Here is a 17,541-nt window from a genome sequence, read left to right on the forward strand (position 1 = left end):
CATGGCTTTGATGCACGATTTGCATGCATGATTTATCCCTGTCATATAAGACAATAAATGGGCATGCTAGGATCTGTACATCTGTATCTATTCATGCCTATATAAGCAAAAAAAAAAAAAGTTTCCTCAAAGAAAATTTTTAATTGTAGGAATAACTGGAATGTACTAACATCTATACTTGAAACATTTCACTTCAAACATTCTGTTTTCCCTTTTGTCACTAACAGACACAGGACCCCAAGCCTGGCACCCCCCGAGCCTGGCGCCCACCAATCCTGGCACTCCAGGTGGTTGGCTGGGTCGCCTGCCCCTAAATCCAGCCCTGGTCTTTTGCTCTTTACACAACGACCATAAACCGCAGAGCACAGCTGGGTCCTAGTGATGGTGTTTATCTATACACAATCTAGTCAGGCCTAGTTATACACACGCTGCTGCTCTGACTGGAGGCTTCTAAGACATAGAACATGGTGAGCGCCGTTACTGGGCTCACAAACTATTTAAAGGGACACTACACAATTCCGCTACACTACACCGATGGACCATGTAAGTCACAGATCAGACTCTTCAGCCACAAACAAATCATGACTTCCCAACTCCCCAGTTATGAAATTAAAACCCACAAGTCATTCACACTGCACTAGGCACAGCCGTCTAGGGGTGAGAGTGAGGCCTTCTTCATTCTGTGCCCTCAGTGAAAGTCTTATCGTATCCCATGGCACCCCCGGGGCTGCCCCCACAGCTACACAGACATTTTGGTTCCCTCCTGCTGTGGTTTCCATTCTGCTAATTTAAGCAGCTCTCTTTGTCGCTCTGGATGCTGAGTCTCTGCCCAGAGACCCCCCCCTTTCTGTTCAGTTCCACAATGGCTGGTTCTCTGCCCCCTGCACTTTTCTATCTGCCTCCTTCTCCCTCTTCATTATCTGACTTCTGACTTTACCTGAACAGTGGCAATGATCTCTTTTCACATCCTGCTGGCCCTTACACCATCCTTACAGCAGTCAGGGAGGGCACTGCACTGGAGCAGCATGAAAAGTCCTTGGTGTGTCAGAGAACCAGCCCCCCATCCCCATTACCCATTATACCCAAGGTGCTTGTGAGAAGTGTTCAGCCCTGTTCAGCGATGATAGGGACAGTGTATAACATTCACCTGTGAACTCTGGGTGACAGATATGGCAACCACATGCCATATTTGGGGACTATCAAATTAACATCATGAATATTCTGTCTATTCTGCACCCTCTCCCTAGATAGTATCTGTGATGGGTTCGGTCACAGAGACCCCCTGGAGACTGTCACCTGATGCTCTGGGGTACCACAGAGAACAACCCTCCTGCCAGAACGGGTGCCCCTCCACTCTTGTCTTGCTGAGCCAGACGCTCCAATTGAGCTCCAGCCCAGACTCAGAGGTTGGGCCACGCCCCTCTGCAGTTCGCAGAAACTGAGATTCACTCAGCCGTGGGGCTTCTCAGTTAACAGGGACTTTCCCAGCGCCCAGTGTTCAGCCTTTCTGGGAGCCTGAACCCCAAATAAATCCGTTTTACTCTGTATAAAGCTTATACAGGGTAAACTCATAAAATGTTCACCCTCTATATCACTGAAAGAGAGACGTGCACAACTGTTTTTCCCCCAGGTAACAATTACTTGCACTGGGTTTATTAATAAACAAAAGCGATTTTATTAAGTATAAAAAGTAGGATTTAAGTGGTTTTAAGTAATAACAGACAGAACAAAGTAAATCATAAAGCAAGATAAACCAAAACACGCATGGCTCAGCTTAATACACTAAGAAATCAGTTACAGATGATAACTTCTCACCCTCGATGTTATTTCAAGTAAAATGCTTCCCAGGTCAGTTGCCTTTTCTGACCTGGGTCCAGCCTGTTCTCTCCCACCCCTGTAGTCACAGTTCTTTTGTTTCCAGATACTTTCAGGTATCTCCTTGGGTTGGGGAGGCCATCTCTTAAGCCAGATGAAGACCCTCATTGTTTACTTCCCCCGCCTTATATAGAATTTCCCTAAGGCGGGGAAACCCTTGTTTGGAATCCCACCCCCACTCTGGAAAAGTACCAGCTTCAAGATGGATTTCAGTATCAGGTGACATGGTCACATGTCTGTGTAAGACCCCAGTCTCCATTCCTCCCAGGTTGCCTGACCCATACACAGGAAGGCTTTAAGGTAAACCAGGCCATTTACAGCCAATTGTCCTGTCAATGGCAGTCACCAAGTTCCCGATGCCCCATTGACGGCCCTCACCTGGTCTGACTACACCAGTAATACAAGTTCATACCTCATATTTCTATAAGAACGATAGATGCATACAAATAGGAAAATCAAATGCAGCACATTATAACTTTGTCAGTGATATGTTACAAGAGACCTTTTGCATAAAGCACATTCCAGCTGTGTCATTTTCAGATTCATAAGCCTATTTTCATAAAGCATACGGAGTGGAACTTCACAGTATCGATCCGTTCTATATGTATCTTTGTGGGCTCCAGATTGTAATCTACTCTGTGGGGGAGGATTACCCCATCTCCTGCAGGATATACAAATGATGGGGCGTAATTTCTTGTGGGACAGATAACAGCTCCAGAGAAGTACCAGCCCAGGCAGTGAAACTAGTTCAGAGCAGGTTCCAGAAACCAAAGAGAATGAAGATTTTTGGTATGAAAAGCTGATTTAAGCTAACCAGAAGCCTGGGATCTTGGGCTACAAACTGAGAGAAACCCTTAGAGAAAGGTTTGACGGAGAGTCTGTCCCCATGTGCCAGATGAGAATGCTTTGCGATAAGTGTAAGATGTTTGATTGGTTTGTGGTAACTTTTCTCTCTCGGGCTTTTGTCCATAAATGTTCCCTGCTTTGGAAAACCTGTTTGGTTACTGGTAACCGCTTGCACACACTGTTCATAGCCCTGGGATGGAAAGCAAAGCATAGGTGGTGGACTTTGGTCAGACCTGGTGGGAAAACCTGCAAGCCTTAAACCCCAGTGGAGAGAGAGGGCCATGGGTCCCTGCCCAGAGAGAGGTGACAGCTGGAGGCCTGAGACCTAAGGGACAATCCTTAAGCAGACCCCAGAGGGAGTCAAAGATGCAGGTACCCCAAGCATGTGACTCTCTGCACTTATAGACATGCCTAGGGCACTGCATGGAGACGGGGTGTTCACTTCTAATGCAGGACGCTCTTTTATTTTGTCTTACTGCTGAATTAATGCCACCTTCAGCCCCCTGTCAATTTAATTTCTATTTTCATTGCATTTTTCTCAGCACAGTTCACAGTAACTGGACCTGCCCATCCAATCACCGCTTCCTTAGGTGGGGAGGCCATCCTGCCCTGCCACCTTTCCCCCAGGATGGATGCTCAGAGCATGGAGGTGAGATGGTTCAGGTCCCCGTACTCTGCAGTTGTGCATCTGTACCACGATGGGCAGGATCAGTGTGGGGAGCAGATGCCAGAATATCAAGGAAGGACTGAGCTCTGAAAAGACCACATCACCGATGGGAGTGTTTCCCTGAGAATACGCGATATCCGACCCTCCGACGATGGACAGTACAAGTGTTTTTTTCAGTCTAGAGTGGCTTATGAAGACGCTTTATTGGAACTACAGGTGGCAGGTCAGTAACTTGTTGTGATACTTTGATGTCTTCAATAGGGTCATAAGTGGATCAAAGATTCATTGTGAGATGACACCTGATTTATCTCATTACAGTGGGGCAGTAGCTATGCTCTGGTGAAGGTTTATTCTAGTTGACTGTTTTTTCTAAGGGCTCTAAAATCCACGCAAATACTCAGATTGTCTCGAAGAGTGTTGTGACCCTTTGGAGTCTGGGGTAGCATTCATGGGTTACATTTACGGGGTTAATAAAATACACAAACACGCCTAAAAAGTTGGGTGATATGAATATGTTGTGTTTATTACAACTCTCTTGTGCACCCCTGGGGCCAAACAATAGCTGATCCTCCTCACACTAATGGCTGGCCTCATGTCTGGCACTCACAGGGTAACCGTGGTTGATATACAGGGTCCTGTAGCCCACCGCCTGCCACTGGGGCTTGGCTGCCCATGGGTGCACCCACTAATTTTTCTCCATGGGTGCTCCAGCCCCGCAGCACCCACGGAGTCGGCGCCTACGCCCCTGTCCTCTCCCTCTCTCCACCCTCCTCCCTCTGGAACACCCAGCCCTTCCTCTGCCTGAGGCAGGTGTTAAAGGGGCTTCTCTAAGCCCAAGGGGATTACAAATATGTTTCTAAAATTACCTTTGCAAGTGAAAGTGGTGGAAGAGTTTAGCCTCCCTGCCCATCAGTTCAACTGTGCACAGCTCCTTCCAGTGGTTCTTATTCAACCCTTCAGACCTGCCGCGAAGTGTCTGTGGCGAGAGGCACGGTCTGTGTTCATCAACGGGAAAGCCAGTCCCTTGTCCCTGCTCAGGAGCTGGCAGAATTATGGGGCCGCTCACCCAGCCTCACTGGAGAATGTGAAGCAGGTGCACATATGCTAGACCAGCAATACGTGAGAGGCAGGGTTACCTGGTGGATAGAGCCGTCGACTGAGCGTCAAGGGACAGGGTTCCAGTCTTTCCTTTGCTACTGAGCTGTGCAAGAATTTGGGCAAGTCTCTGTGCCTCTGTTTCCTCGCTCACCCTTTCTCCATCATGCCTGTTGAGACTGTAAACTCTTCAGCGCAGACTGTCTCCTAGGATGTGTGCATGACGCCCAGCCCGCTGGGGACCCAGTCTCAGCTGGGACCTCTAATTGCTTCTGTAAGACAAACAATCATAGCCCACAGCTCTGGCACACTCGTACGTGTGTTTTTAGTCATTTCCATGTGCCTCTGGAGACATGTGGGGCCAGTGTGAATGGCACGGGAGGAGGCTCTTGTCAGCAGGGTTTGGTCACTGAGGCACTCCCCTGGGCAGTTGCCCGGCTCCCGCCCGGCCAAGGCATGGGGAGGCTGGGACTTTGCAGCTGGCCAGTGAGTTCCTGACTCACCTTCCTCAGGGTGGGCTATTGCTTAAGGGCTGCAGGTCGGAGAGGGATTTTTCAGAGTGGCCACCAGAGTGGCTGCACACACTTAGGCCACCAAAAAAATTATTGTGAGAACCCCTGCTAGCCTGTGCTTTTCTGGTGAAGACTCCCGAGTGGAAATGGCACCAGACACCCATCCCTTCTTTGTCTCTCCTGGGCGGTTGTTTTCCCTTTCTCGGATGGTCTGTATGCAATTTCCAAGCAACCTAAGGGCCTCTCTGCCCACAGACTGACCCCGCAATAAAGAAATCCATTTGAATTCACAAGACACTTGCTTCAAATTAAGATAATTTTATTTCAGTTCAGCTCATCAGTAATAAAAAATCCCCAGTGTGACCTTATCAAGTGTTTGCGACAGCCCCCATCTCTCCCCCGACCCAGCCCTGCCCCTTCCACCCGAGGCCTCATCCCCTCTGTGCTCAATGGAGCCCGGCTCACATTGTGGGCTTGGCCCCTGCCCTGTGCCCCCAGCCCCCTTCCATTGTGGCCACTGGTCCCTGCCCCAGGTTAGCCCCCTCCTCCCCCCGACCCCGAGAACCAGGAGGCCCGGCAGTGCAGCTCCAGGCTTTCCAAGCTGGAGTGCCAATGTAATGGCAAAAACAGCAACCAGCAAATTTTCCTACCCCTGGTGCTCCGGGGCCGGGAGGGCTGGAGTAGGAAAATTTGCTGGCTGTTGTTTTTGCCATTACACTGGGCAGTGTGGCCACAGCCCTCCTGGCCCCAAAGCACCAGGCTGTCGACCAGTACATTGGGAGGGCCCAAGGGACCAGCCCTCCCGGCCACGGAGCACCACGCGGCCCTGGAGTGTGGGGAGGCCAGACAGCGTGGCCGCAGCCCTCCTGGCCCCAAAGCACTGGGCTGTTGGGCAGCAAGGCCCCTGCCTTCCCGGCCCCGGTGTGCCAGGACTCCGAAGCCGGGCAGAGCAGCCCCAGCCCCCCTGGCCCCAGAGCATCAGCAGGCTGGCAGCCCCGGAAGAGCCGGACACCTGCAGAGTGAGAAGCCGGACGGGGAGAAGGGGCGGAGTGTGGATGGGCCACATCCTGGCTGTTTGGGAAGGCTCAGCTTTCCCTGCCGCCCATGGTTTGTGTTTCTGTTTTGGTGAGTGTATTTCCTGGCTCTGAGAGGTATCAGTTTTCTGCTACCCATTTCAGCATTCTGGAAGGATACAAGGCCCTGCCAAGGCAACCTGAATTCCCCTATAATAAAGTTTTTTATTAGTGAATTATTTAAGGCTTGTTTACACATACACATACACTGGTTTCAATGAACTAGTGAAGAGTTTTTCAAACTGGGTCCGTGGACCCCCAGGTACTCCAGGGGGTGCACGGACCCCACTGATCAACTCCTTCCCTTCCTCCCTCAACACCGCCTCCTCCCTCCCAGTGCTTCCTGTGTGCTGGGGAACAGCTGTTCAGTGGTGTGCAGCAGGGCCTGGGAGGGAGAGGAAGGAGTAGAGACGGGGTGTGCTCAGGGGAGGGGATAGAAAGAGGTGGGGAAGAGGAGGGGCAGGGGTGGAGCAGGGGCAGGAAGAGGTGGGGCGAGGATGGGGTCTTGGGGGAAGGGGTGGAGTGAGAGCAGGGCCTGGTGCTGAGCGGGTTGGGCTAGGGGGTTTGCTGAAAATTTGAAATCAAAATGGGGGTCCTTAGGTTGCTAAAATTTGAGAACTGCTGAACTAGGGCAAACATCCAGGTGGACCCTCTGAAACGAGTTTGGAAATGGCTTATATTGATTTAGTTTAAGTCTTGATTTAAGGGATTTGCACTTGATTAACTAAACCAGGTTAACTAAACTGGAGAAAGTTTGTGCATAGAACAGCACTGACATTAACATTAATTCTACTCTATATCAAATAGGAATCTGGCCAAATTAGGTGACCAGCTGCACTCGTGGACTCACATTCAATTATTAGTTTGATAGGAAATGGCTTTTGATAACAGTGTAATAAAGCTTTTGGCTCATTACTGGGTTATCACAAATTTATTTATTTCTTCTGTAGGTTTGGGCTCCGATCCTGATATCTCTGTAGAGGGACATCAGGATGGAGAGATCCAGGTGGTGTGTCGATCATCTGGATGGTACCCAGAGCCTGAGGCTCAGTGGAGAGATCTCCAGGGGAAGCTCTTACCATCAGCCTCTGAAAAAATATCCCAAGAGGCCGGTGTCCTGTTTCAAACAGAGATTGCCATTGTTCTAACAGAAGAGTCCAACCATAAAGTGTCCTGCTGTGTCAGGAACCCCCGACTCGACCAGGAGAGAGAGTCAGCGATTTCCATAGCAGGTCAGTGCCCGGCCGTGCCGCACATGGCTGGACTGAGATGCCACAGACATGGGCAGAAAGTATTTATCATTGTGTCTCCTATTTATTGGCCTGGACCTTCAACATGTTGAGCACTTCTTGGAAACATCTGAATAAGCTTAGTTCTCTTTGGATATGTCTACACGGCAATTCAAAACCCATGGCTGGCCCATGCCAGCTGACTCAGGCTTGTGGAGCTTGGGCTAAGGGGCTGTTAAATTGCAGTGTAGACTTTTGGGCCTGGGCTAGAGACTGAGCTCTAGGGCCCTGCAAGGTGGAAGTTGTGCCTGCTGCCTTAGGGAGCAGCCCCTCTCTGTTTTGGGTTCTTGGGTGTTAAGATTCTGGATTCTAAAAAACAAAACATTGTGTTACGCTGCAAGCTTCAGGCAAGAGTATTTCGGTTTGTATCTGACTTCTCTCTGTGCTGGAACATCGCAGTTCTCAAGGGGGTGATGAAGAGAATTCTTATTTAAAAACAAAAAGTCTCCAGAACCGAGCCTGGCAGCTACAGCCTAACTTCAGTACCAGACAAATTGGTTGATACTATGGTAAAGAACAGAAGTACCAGACACATAGGTGAACATGATTTGTTGGGGGAAAAGTCAACGTGGCATTTGTAGAGGGAAATCATGCTGCATTAATCTATTAGAATTTTTTGAAGGGGGTCAACAAACATGTGGAGAAGGGTGATCCAGTACGTGCAGGGTACCTTGACTTTCAGAAAGCCTTTGGCAAGGCCCCTCACCAAAGGCTCTTAAGCAAAGTAAGCTGCTATGGGATAAGAGGGAAGGTGCTTTCATGGATCAGTACCTGCTTAAAAGACAGGACACAAAGAGTAGGAATAGATGGTCAGTTTTCAGAAAGAAGAGAGGTAAATCGTGATGTCCTTCAGGAATCTGTACTGGGACCAGTGTTGCTCAACATACTAATAAAAGGTCTGAAAAAGAGGTAAACAATGAGATGGTAAAACTTGCAGATGATACAAAATTACTCAAGATAGTTAAGTCCAAAACAGACTGTGAAGAATTATGAAGGGATCTCAAAAAACTGGGGAACAAAGTGGCAGATGAAATTCGATGTGGATAAATGCAAAGTGATGCACATTGGAAAACATAATCCCAACTAGACATATAAAATGATCAGGCCTTACTTACCTGTTTCTACTCAAGAAAGAGATCTTGGACTCATTGTGGATAGTTCTCTGAAAACATCCACTCAATGTGCAGTGGTATTAATAAAAGCTAACAGAATGTTAGGAACTATTAGAAAGGGGGTAGATCATAAGACAGTAAATATCATAATAAATTTATATAAACCCATGGTACGCTCATATCTTGAATACCGTAGGCAGTTCTGGTTGCCCCATCTCAGAAAAGCTATATTAGAAATGGAAAGGTGCAGAGAATGGCAACAAAAATGTTTAAGGGCCTGGAACAGCTTCACTCTGAGGAGAAATTAAAATGACTGGGACTTTTCAGCTTGGGAAAGAGACGGCTAAGGGGGGATAGGGCAGAGGTCTATAAAATTGTGACGGGTGTGGAGAAAGTGAACAAGGAAGTGTTACTTACCCCTTCACATAATACAAGAACCAAGGAATGAAATTAATAGGCAGCAGGTTTAAAGCAAACAAAAAGAAATATTTCTTCACACAACGCACAGTCAACCTGTGGAGCTCATTGCCATCTAGTGAAGGCCAAAAGTATAACTGGTTTCAGAAAAGAAGCAGGTGTGTTCATGGAGGACGGGTCCACCAATGGCTACTAGCCAAGATGGGCAGGGATGTGGCCCCTTGCTCTGGGTGTCCTTAAACCTCTGACTGCCAGAAGCTGGGTGTGGGTGACAGGGGATGGATCACTTGATTATTGCCCTGTTCTGTTCATTCCCTCTGCAGCATCTGGCTTTGGCCACTGTCAGAAGACAGGATACTGGGCTCCACGGAACATTTGTTTGACCCAGTCTGGCTGTTCTAATATTCTTATGTACGTATTTGTTCCCAAGTCAATAACACTTTCTCTTGCAGAGCTGTTTTTCCCAAGAGTCGATGCCTGGACTGTGGTTCTGGGGGTGATCCTGGCTCTCCTGGTGGTTCTCATTGCCCTGGCCAGTTACTGCTTCTGGAGGCAACACAGAGAGAAAGGTAAAGTGACAAGAGGGGAGAAAATAAATAAATGAATTAATTTATAATGTATCAGAACCCCGCAGAAGGGGAAATTTATTTTATGTGCTTTGGCGTATGAAAAACCATAGGGAGCCCCAGGATAGAAATGACGGTGGTGTGCGTGCAAGTCACCGTATGCTAGAAGACGGTGCTCTGGAGATGACATCACTGCAGCACCCATGTGGACTAGCCCTGACTTACCTCAGGGGCTGCTTTGGCACCAGAGCAGCCCAGGATCCGGCGGATGCCAGGAATGTTAAAAGTCACAGTGACGTTGCACGCTGTATGATTTTATGAAAATATGCTAATGAGTATGAATATAATGTAACTGGAATATGCTTCATGCAAAAGGTCTCTTGTAAGGTATCATTCCAAAGCTTATAATCTACTGAGTGTGGTCATCCTATTTGTATAAATGTATCACTCTTGTATCTGAAACTAGAAACAGGAAATATAACTCTGAGGGCCGATTGTAATTATGCAAAGTGTGGGCCATTAATGGTGGTTTGGAATCTTGATGGCTCCCATCAACCAGGACAGTTGACGGTGGATGGCTCTGTTTGCAGGCAGGCCTTCCTGTGAGCCAAGCTGGGAGCAATGAAGGCTTGGGGGGGTCTCACAGTGACAGGTGACCATGTCACCTGGTACCGGACTCCATCTTAAACTTGGTGCTTTTCCATTTAGAAGTGGGGGTGGGGACCCAGAGAGACAAAAGATTCCCACCTTATGCCAACGCCATATAAGGGGGTGGAACAGAACACAGGGGGCGGCCATCATGAGAAATCCCCTCGCTACCACCTGGGCTGGAACAAGGGCTGAACCAGGGGAAAGGATTGTGCCCAGACTGGGAAGGGACCAGTCTGTGAAATAAACTTATTGAAACATCTCGGAGGGTGAGATTTTATCTGTATTCAGTTTTATTACTGTACTAGGCTTAGATTTGCATGTTTTATTTTATTTTGCTTGGTAATTCACTTTTTTCTGTCTGTTATTACTTGGAACCACTTAAATCCTACTTTCTATATTTAATAAAATCACTTTTTACTTATTAATTAACCCAGAGTATGTATTAATACCTGCGGGGGGGGGGTGGCTAACAGCTGTGCATATCTCTCTATCAGTGCTATAGAGGGCAAACAATTTCTGAGTTTACCCTGTGTAAGCTTTATACAGGGTAAAACGGATTTATTTGGGGTTTGGACCCCATTGGGAGTTGGGCATCTGAGTGTTAAAGAGAGGAACGCTTCTTAAGTTGCTTTCAGATAAGCCTGCAGCTTTGGGGCATGTGGCTCAGACCCTGGGTCTGTGTTGGAGCAGACTGGCGTGTCTGTCTCCACAAGACAGGGTGCTGGAGTCCCAAGCTGGCAGGGTAAGCAGGGGCAGACGTAGTCTTGGCACATCAGTTGGCAGCCCCCAGGGGGTTTCTGTGATTCAACCCGTCACGGTCACCTTAGCTCTTCCCTGCACCGATGCTGCAGGTTCCGAGCACAGAATCTCACGGTGAAAATTTAGATCATGGAGCAAAATTATGTGGCTTTTTTTCAACTAGAAGGTTGCATACTTCATTGCTTATGTAGGCTGAGCCCCTCAGCCCGCACTCTGGTCAGAACCCTGTAGATTTTGTCGAAAATCAGATTCCTGAAATTCCTCTCTAGTGGCTACATGCAGCTGGTTTGCAAACTTAGGCATCACTGTCCAATTTACGAAGTCATAACTGGACACCAATGCCTGCTGGCATAAATTCCCATTTGCAGGGAGGAGCAAGTGTAAATCTTCCTGCCCATTTAATCCATCCTGTTGGAGAATTTGTCCTTCAGAATGGACTTAAACCTGCCCTGCTGGGCTCTATCATTCACAGCAGTCATGACGAGGGAGTTTATGCCAAGTGAGAGAAGAAGCCCTTTCTGTGCACTTTCATAGAATCATAGAACTGGAAGGGACCTCGAGAGGTCATTAAGTCCAGTCTCCTGCACTCATGGCAGGACCAGCACCATCTAGAACATCCCTGACAGGTGTTTGTCTAACGTGCTCTTAAAAATCTCCAGTGATGGAGACTCCACAACCTCCCTAGGCAATTTATTCCCATGCTTAACCACCCTGGCAGGTAGGAAGTTTTTCCTAATGTCCAACGTAAACCTTCCTGGCTGCAATTTAAGTCCATTGATTCTTGTCCTATCATCAGAGGTTAAGGAGACCAATTTTTCTCTCTCCTGCTTGTAACAACCTTTTAGGCATTTGAAAACTGTTATCATGTCCCCTCTCAGTCTTCTCTTTTCCAGACTAAACAAACTCAGTTCTTTCAATCTTCCCTCATAGGTCATGTTTTCCAGACCCCTAATCATCCTTGTTGCTCTTCTCTGAACTCTCTCCAATTTGTCCACATCTTTCCTGAAATGTGGCGCCCAGAGCAGGACACAATACTCCAGTTAAGGCCGAATCAATGCAGTGTGGTGGGCAGTATGGAAGTCAGCAGGCTCCAGAAAAACTTTGCAGACTCCAGTGGTGCATCATTGATCGGGAGGGCTACGCTACCAGGAGCAGATGGCTGCAGGGCATCCACTAACTGATGGACATTCATTGAAGGAACTCTGCCTGAATCCCCAGTGAAGCAGGGGACAAGAGGTCCTGATAGGCCTCGAAATACTCCATGGGTAAAGCTCACCAGTGCTGGAACCTGTGGTGGGCCTATATTTCCTACTGCTGATCTGACCAGCAATGTCACCTTTGCTTGAGCGAAGCAGTATGACCTCCATCACCGAGGAAGGTCCCACAGATTCCATGGAGGCCTCTGGTAAGGATAAGGCATTGTGGCCCGAGACCCCCATCTTGACCATGAGAGAAGCACCAGTCCTGATGCCTATAATGCTCTGTAAACAGTCCCCGATGCTGGTTTGGCGATGGAGACCAGGAGAAGGAAGATCCCAACCTTGAAACTGAGAAGCCTTGGGATTCCAGGAATAAAGTCAGAGCCAGACCAGAGGGAGCAAGTACCTGGCCTGACTCATCTGTGACCCATAACAAGGCAGGGACCAGCGCTGATAATGGAAGCAGCTCCACCTGCACTGAGTATGCCAAGGCTGGAAGCAGTATCAGTCCCAAAGTCATCAGTTGTACTGGACTGGTTGACAGTGCCGAAGTCAAGGACGGTGAAAGCTGTTGAGATCTCCCACACCAACCTCGATACTGGCCCTGATTCAACAGCCTGTTCAGCCAATGGGGCGATAGATGGCATAGCCCTGGGCCAAAGGAGAGGTTGGGGTGAAAGGCAAAGGAGGTCTGTGGCTGCCTGGAATGCCACCGACACGGAGACAGTCAGTGCCACCATCATCCTCTTTGGTGCCAGACTCCACAGATGCCCTGGGGCCGGAACCAGAGCCCATAATACCAGGTCTCTAATCTCTCCACATGGTACCAGGGAAAGGTTAGAGGCACCCATGCCATATTGCACACGAGCACCAACCCTGTGCAAAGTGAAAGAGTCTCCTGGAGTCTCAGTTGGTCTTATGAGATCCTTTCCTTGGTGCATGCAATGGGGAACAGCTCCCCCGTTTCTTGAGAGAGGCACCTGCTCTGGACTGCGAAGCAGCAGTGCTCTCAGAGCCCGAGGGCCACTTCCAGTCAGACAAGGACCTCACAACGAAAGCAGGTCACATAGCCTGGTCAAGCAGGTGCTGCTTTAGGCAAAGGTCTCGAGCCACTTGAGTCCATTTCATGACTGAGCAACGCTTCTTTAACGTGGGCCTCACACAGGCACGGCAAGCACCATGTGTGAGGATCACTGCTGGGGACATGAACGACAATGTTTGTCCCTGATGAGGGCATCACCGAGGAAAAACTTAACTAATACCACCATAGGCGCTGACTTCCCCGTTTCCCCTGTGTGCTCGACCTCCCTCTACCCCTGGCCCTGACCCCACTCCACCCCTTCCATACGGCCCCGCCCCACCCCACCTCTTCCCACCCTAGCCCCACCCCCCATGCCAACCCCTTACCCCAAGGCCCCACCCCAACTCTGCCTCCTCCCTGCCCCTATTCCAACCCCTTCCCCAAGGCTCACTGAGCTGTCATTCTCAGGACAAGTCCTACCAAAATTTGAAAAGCTGGTTACAACATTCCGATTCTCCAGAAGAGTAGCTGATTTTAATGAGATGCATATTATTGTTAACAGCTCCGCCATAGCGCTCTTAGGTCATTTCACAACTCTTGGGCATTTGCAACCTGGCAAGGATCTCCTCTGGTCTTGGTGACGTCTGGCTCTTTCATTAATCAGTCTGTTCTATTATCTCTGCTTCACACCTCAAGCCCTGATGTTCATTTCTTGAAAAGAGCAGCTCCAGGGCTGGTCTCTTCCCACCACACTCAGTGTGGTAAAAACTGTTGCAAAGAAATCAGTCTCTCAGCATTGTCATTACCCTCCTCAATTGTTCCCTTTATTTGTTTTATATTTTTGGCTATTCCCTCTTCTAATTCCATTTTAACCCCCTAATTCCTATCATTCGCTTCACCCAGTGTACTTAATGTGGCTTTCTACTGGCTTCACAGGGTTAATACTTTTCATTTGCTGAAGGATCCCTCTTTAGCTCTAACAACCTCTTGCTCCTGACCAGGTGGCCAGATGCGGTTACTGTACTGTATTTCTTCCTTTCCTTTTCCTTTGCTGCCCAGGAGGCTTCCTTGCTTTAAGGTCTTTTTCACTCACTTCCCTTCTGCAAGGTAATGTGATACTGACTCATTTCTCTCTGTTTTATTTTCAGACAAACTCCAGGCTGAGCTCAGTAAGTTCCATTCCCCCCAGTACGACCCTTGGGTGACATTGTCTCCTGCTCAGTGTGTCTGTGTCCAGGGGCGTTCTTACCCCTCTCTCTGTGCTTGGTTGCAGGGTGGAGAAGCGCCCGGCTCTACACAGGTACTGTACATACCGCTGGTATTGTATCCATGGTGAGACCCACCTTCCCCTGGGAGCTCTCTGCTCCTTTCCCTGCACAGAGTGTTTCCCTGTGACATTCAGTCGGCTGGAAATAGCAATGTCACTGGGGGCAGACGAAACGCAGATTTATTGCTGAGCACAGGGACACACTCCCTTTGGGAAAGGGCTGATTAGTGATGAAATATGTCCCCTAGTGTCCCCTTCCCAGGGCCGTACCTGGGTTCTGCAGGATGGGCATTCTTATCTGCCCATCACTGGCACTGAACGGCTCAGCTCTCTCTTCCCAACGGCAGGATTTCCATGCTCAGACGGATCTCTACCCACAATGTTCTTCTCGTGTAACAGGACAAGACAAGAGCTGTTCAGCATCCCCCTGGCTCTGGGGTGAGGCAGGCCCTGTCCCCACTGCAAGGGCAGACAGGTTTTTATAACCAGCTTGTGACACTCCCCTGACCCAGTTGCCACAAATTGTGCCATACGGCAGCTTTTCTGCCTCACACCTGTGGCTATGTGCGTGTTTTCACCTGGCTCGCAGCCTGACCATGTGTGTGTACTCGAGCAGGCTGGGAGAGTCTGGCAGCTCCAGCAGGGATGAGAGAGTCGAGAGGATGTGCACGCACATTGTAGCACCGGGAGCCCCGGGCTCCTCGCACGCCAGGGTATCCTAATGCACTGAGCCGGGGGGGGGCAGGGCTGGATGAACTAAACTGATGGGAAAAGCTCCTTCCTCTCAGTTTAGAGCATCTCCGTGAAAGTGCTACGGCGGCACAGCTGCATCGGTGCAGGATTTTAAGCGAAGACCTGCCCTTAGACTGTGATTCACAAACGCCAAGACATGAGGTGAGGAGATGCCTACGCTAGACAGTAGGAGATGCGGATGAAAGGGGTGTGTGCTAAGCCCTGCCTCTCTCGTGGAGATGGGCACCTATCTCTGCTCAGTGATCCACAAAGGGAACCCCTTTCTTGGAGTCAGGCTGCTTAGCACCTACGGCAGATCTTGTGGGAATGAATTGGACGCCTTCCTCACACCACACAAACCGGCCGGGGTGGAGGAGCTGGCAATGACTTGTAGCCCCTTGGTTAAAGCCATCACCTGGGAGACCCTGCTTCAATTCCCGCTTCTGCCCAAGGCAGGGAAGGATTTGAACAGGGGCCTTCTAGCTCTCGGGGTAGGGCCCTAACCCCTGGGGTATGAGTTAGTCTGTTCTGAGACCTCCTCTCTCTGGAAGCTGTTCCACGACGGACTGAATAATTAAAGATCATTGGGCACAGGTGCCGACTTTCTTCTTTCTGGGTGGGTGCTCCACCCCCACCCCAAGGCCCTGCCCACACTCTGCCCCTTCCCCCAAGGCCCTGCCCTTGCTCCATCTCTTCCTGCCCCCGCTCTGCCCCACACCAGCACCTCCCGCCCACTGCCAAACAGCTGGGCCCACCAAACAGCTGATTGGAGGGTGGCTGATGGGCACCCACTGTTTTGTTTCTGAGGGTGCTCTAGCCCCGGAGCACCCACGGAGTCGGCACCTGTGATTGGGTCAGAGAGCGCAAGTATGCGTCTGACTCTACAGCTGGGGGGTTAGAGCACCCCCCGGCGAGGGGGGAAGCCAGGGTCCGTCCCTGCACCAATGGCCCTTTATTTATCCACCATGGAAAATCCTCAGCAGGAGAGAGTGCGGGAGCCCCCCACCTCTGCCTCGCCTCGTGGTCAAAGCGCTCTCCTGAGACTGGCGGAGCCCTGTTTCAGTTTAAGCTCCCCCTCTGCCCGAGGGGAGCAGGGACTGGGAGTCCCCCCATCCTAGGGGAATGCTCTGGCCCCTGGGTTAAAATGTATGAGGGAAGCCCTCCCCAGCCAGCTGCTGCGTGGCCTCGCCTGAGGGACCCGGTCTGAGAGCGTCCCTGAGCTCGCCTACCAAACTAGCTGGGACGGCTGGACCCCGATCTTCCCCCAGCCTGTGGATCACGCTGGGGCTCAGGCCGGGGAATAGGCGTCCACGCGCCTGGAGGGAGGCAGCCGTGGTCATGGCTGGAGGGAGAAACACAGGCACCGAGGGAACTTTTACTGCACAAACTTCGACTGCGAGTGAGTTTTGGCAGCTCTGGGGTCAGCAGGAGGTTTGTGCCTCACCGTGGAGCTGAAACCAGGGACTTAGGCCCCGAGCTCCTTTTGTGCCGCCCTAGGTGACCCCGGAGCCCGTGGACTGTCCTGTTGACAGCCCCTGGGATCTGTGCCCTCAGTCATTCAGATCCAGGTGAAGATCCCCCTCCGCCCGTGTAGCAACCAGCACAACGGGGAACCGGCTTGAGTGGCCTCAGAGCCCCAGCAGCTCCCACAGTACCTGCCCCTCCCCTTCCTTTGCTGCCCCCCCATGTCTGCCTCCTGCCCCAGCCCTGAGCACCTTCCTCTGCCCCCGGCACCTGCCGTCATGAGCAGTGGGCGCAGCTTCCCTTGGGGGAGGCTAGCCCCCCGTCTCACCTCTTCCACCCGCTGCCCTGCCCACACTCCACCCCCACTCGCCCCAGGCCTCTCTCCCCACCTCCCTCCCCCACTTGGCCGTCACTCGATGCATCCCACCTCACCCCCTGCCCCCGTGAGACCCCCGCCCACCGCTCACCGCATCTCGTCCTCGGGATGGCGAGCAGTGGGCGGGGGGTGAGGAGGGACACAGTGAGGGGCGGGGGGGGCTCATGGGGAGGGGGGAGGAGAGGAGGGAGGTGGTGGGCGGCAGGGACCTCGGGAGCGGAAGGGGGGGAAGTGGGGAGGGGCTCCCTCACCTGGTGGCAGCGGCTGTGCCAGGGGTGTTCTCCACCGCCCAAGCCTGCCCTTCCCGCTCCCCTAACCCTTCCCCCTCTGCCTGTGCCAGTCCTACCCCCGCCACTCCTCTGCCCCCATTACTTCCCTCCTCCCAGCCCCATGGCACCTGCCACTCCTCTCTGCTCCCCTCGTGCAACCCACCCTCAGCCCCCTCAACACACCCTCCCCCGACTCCCCTCCGTCCCTGTCTCCCCTCCCCCCATGTCCTTCCCCTTGACCCGACCCCCTGGCACCTGCCCCTCCCCTCCCCCCTTTGGTGCCCACCCCTCCCCTTCCCCATCACCCTGGCACCCACTCCTCCCTTCACCCTCTGCACCCCGGTACGTGCC

General features: G+C 51.0%; 1 protein-coding gene and 1 pseudogene across 1 annotated transcript in view; one reads left to right on the top strand and one right to left on the bottom strand.

Moving 5' to 3' along the window:
• The window catches only part of LOC141996302 (uncharacterized), a 108,056-nt gene that overhangs the window by 48,330 nt on the left and 42,185 nt on the right, over positions 1 to 17,541 (bottom strand). The window lies entirely within an intron of this gene.
• Positions 1 to 17,541, top strand: part of LOC141996214 (butyrophilin subfamily 1 member A1-like) — a 29,620-nt pseudogene that overhangs the window by 11,227 nt on the left and 852 nt on the right.

Source organism: Natator depressus, chromosome 11 (genome assembly GCF_965152275.1).
Source record: "Natator depressus isolate rNatDep1 chromosome 11, rNatDep2.hap1, whole genome shotgun sequence".
NCBI lineage: Eukaryota > Metazoa > Chordata > Testudines > Cheloniidae > Natator > Natator depressus.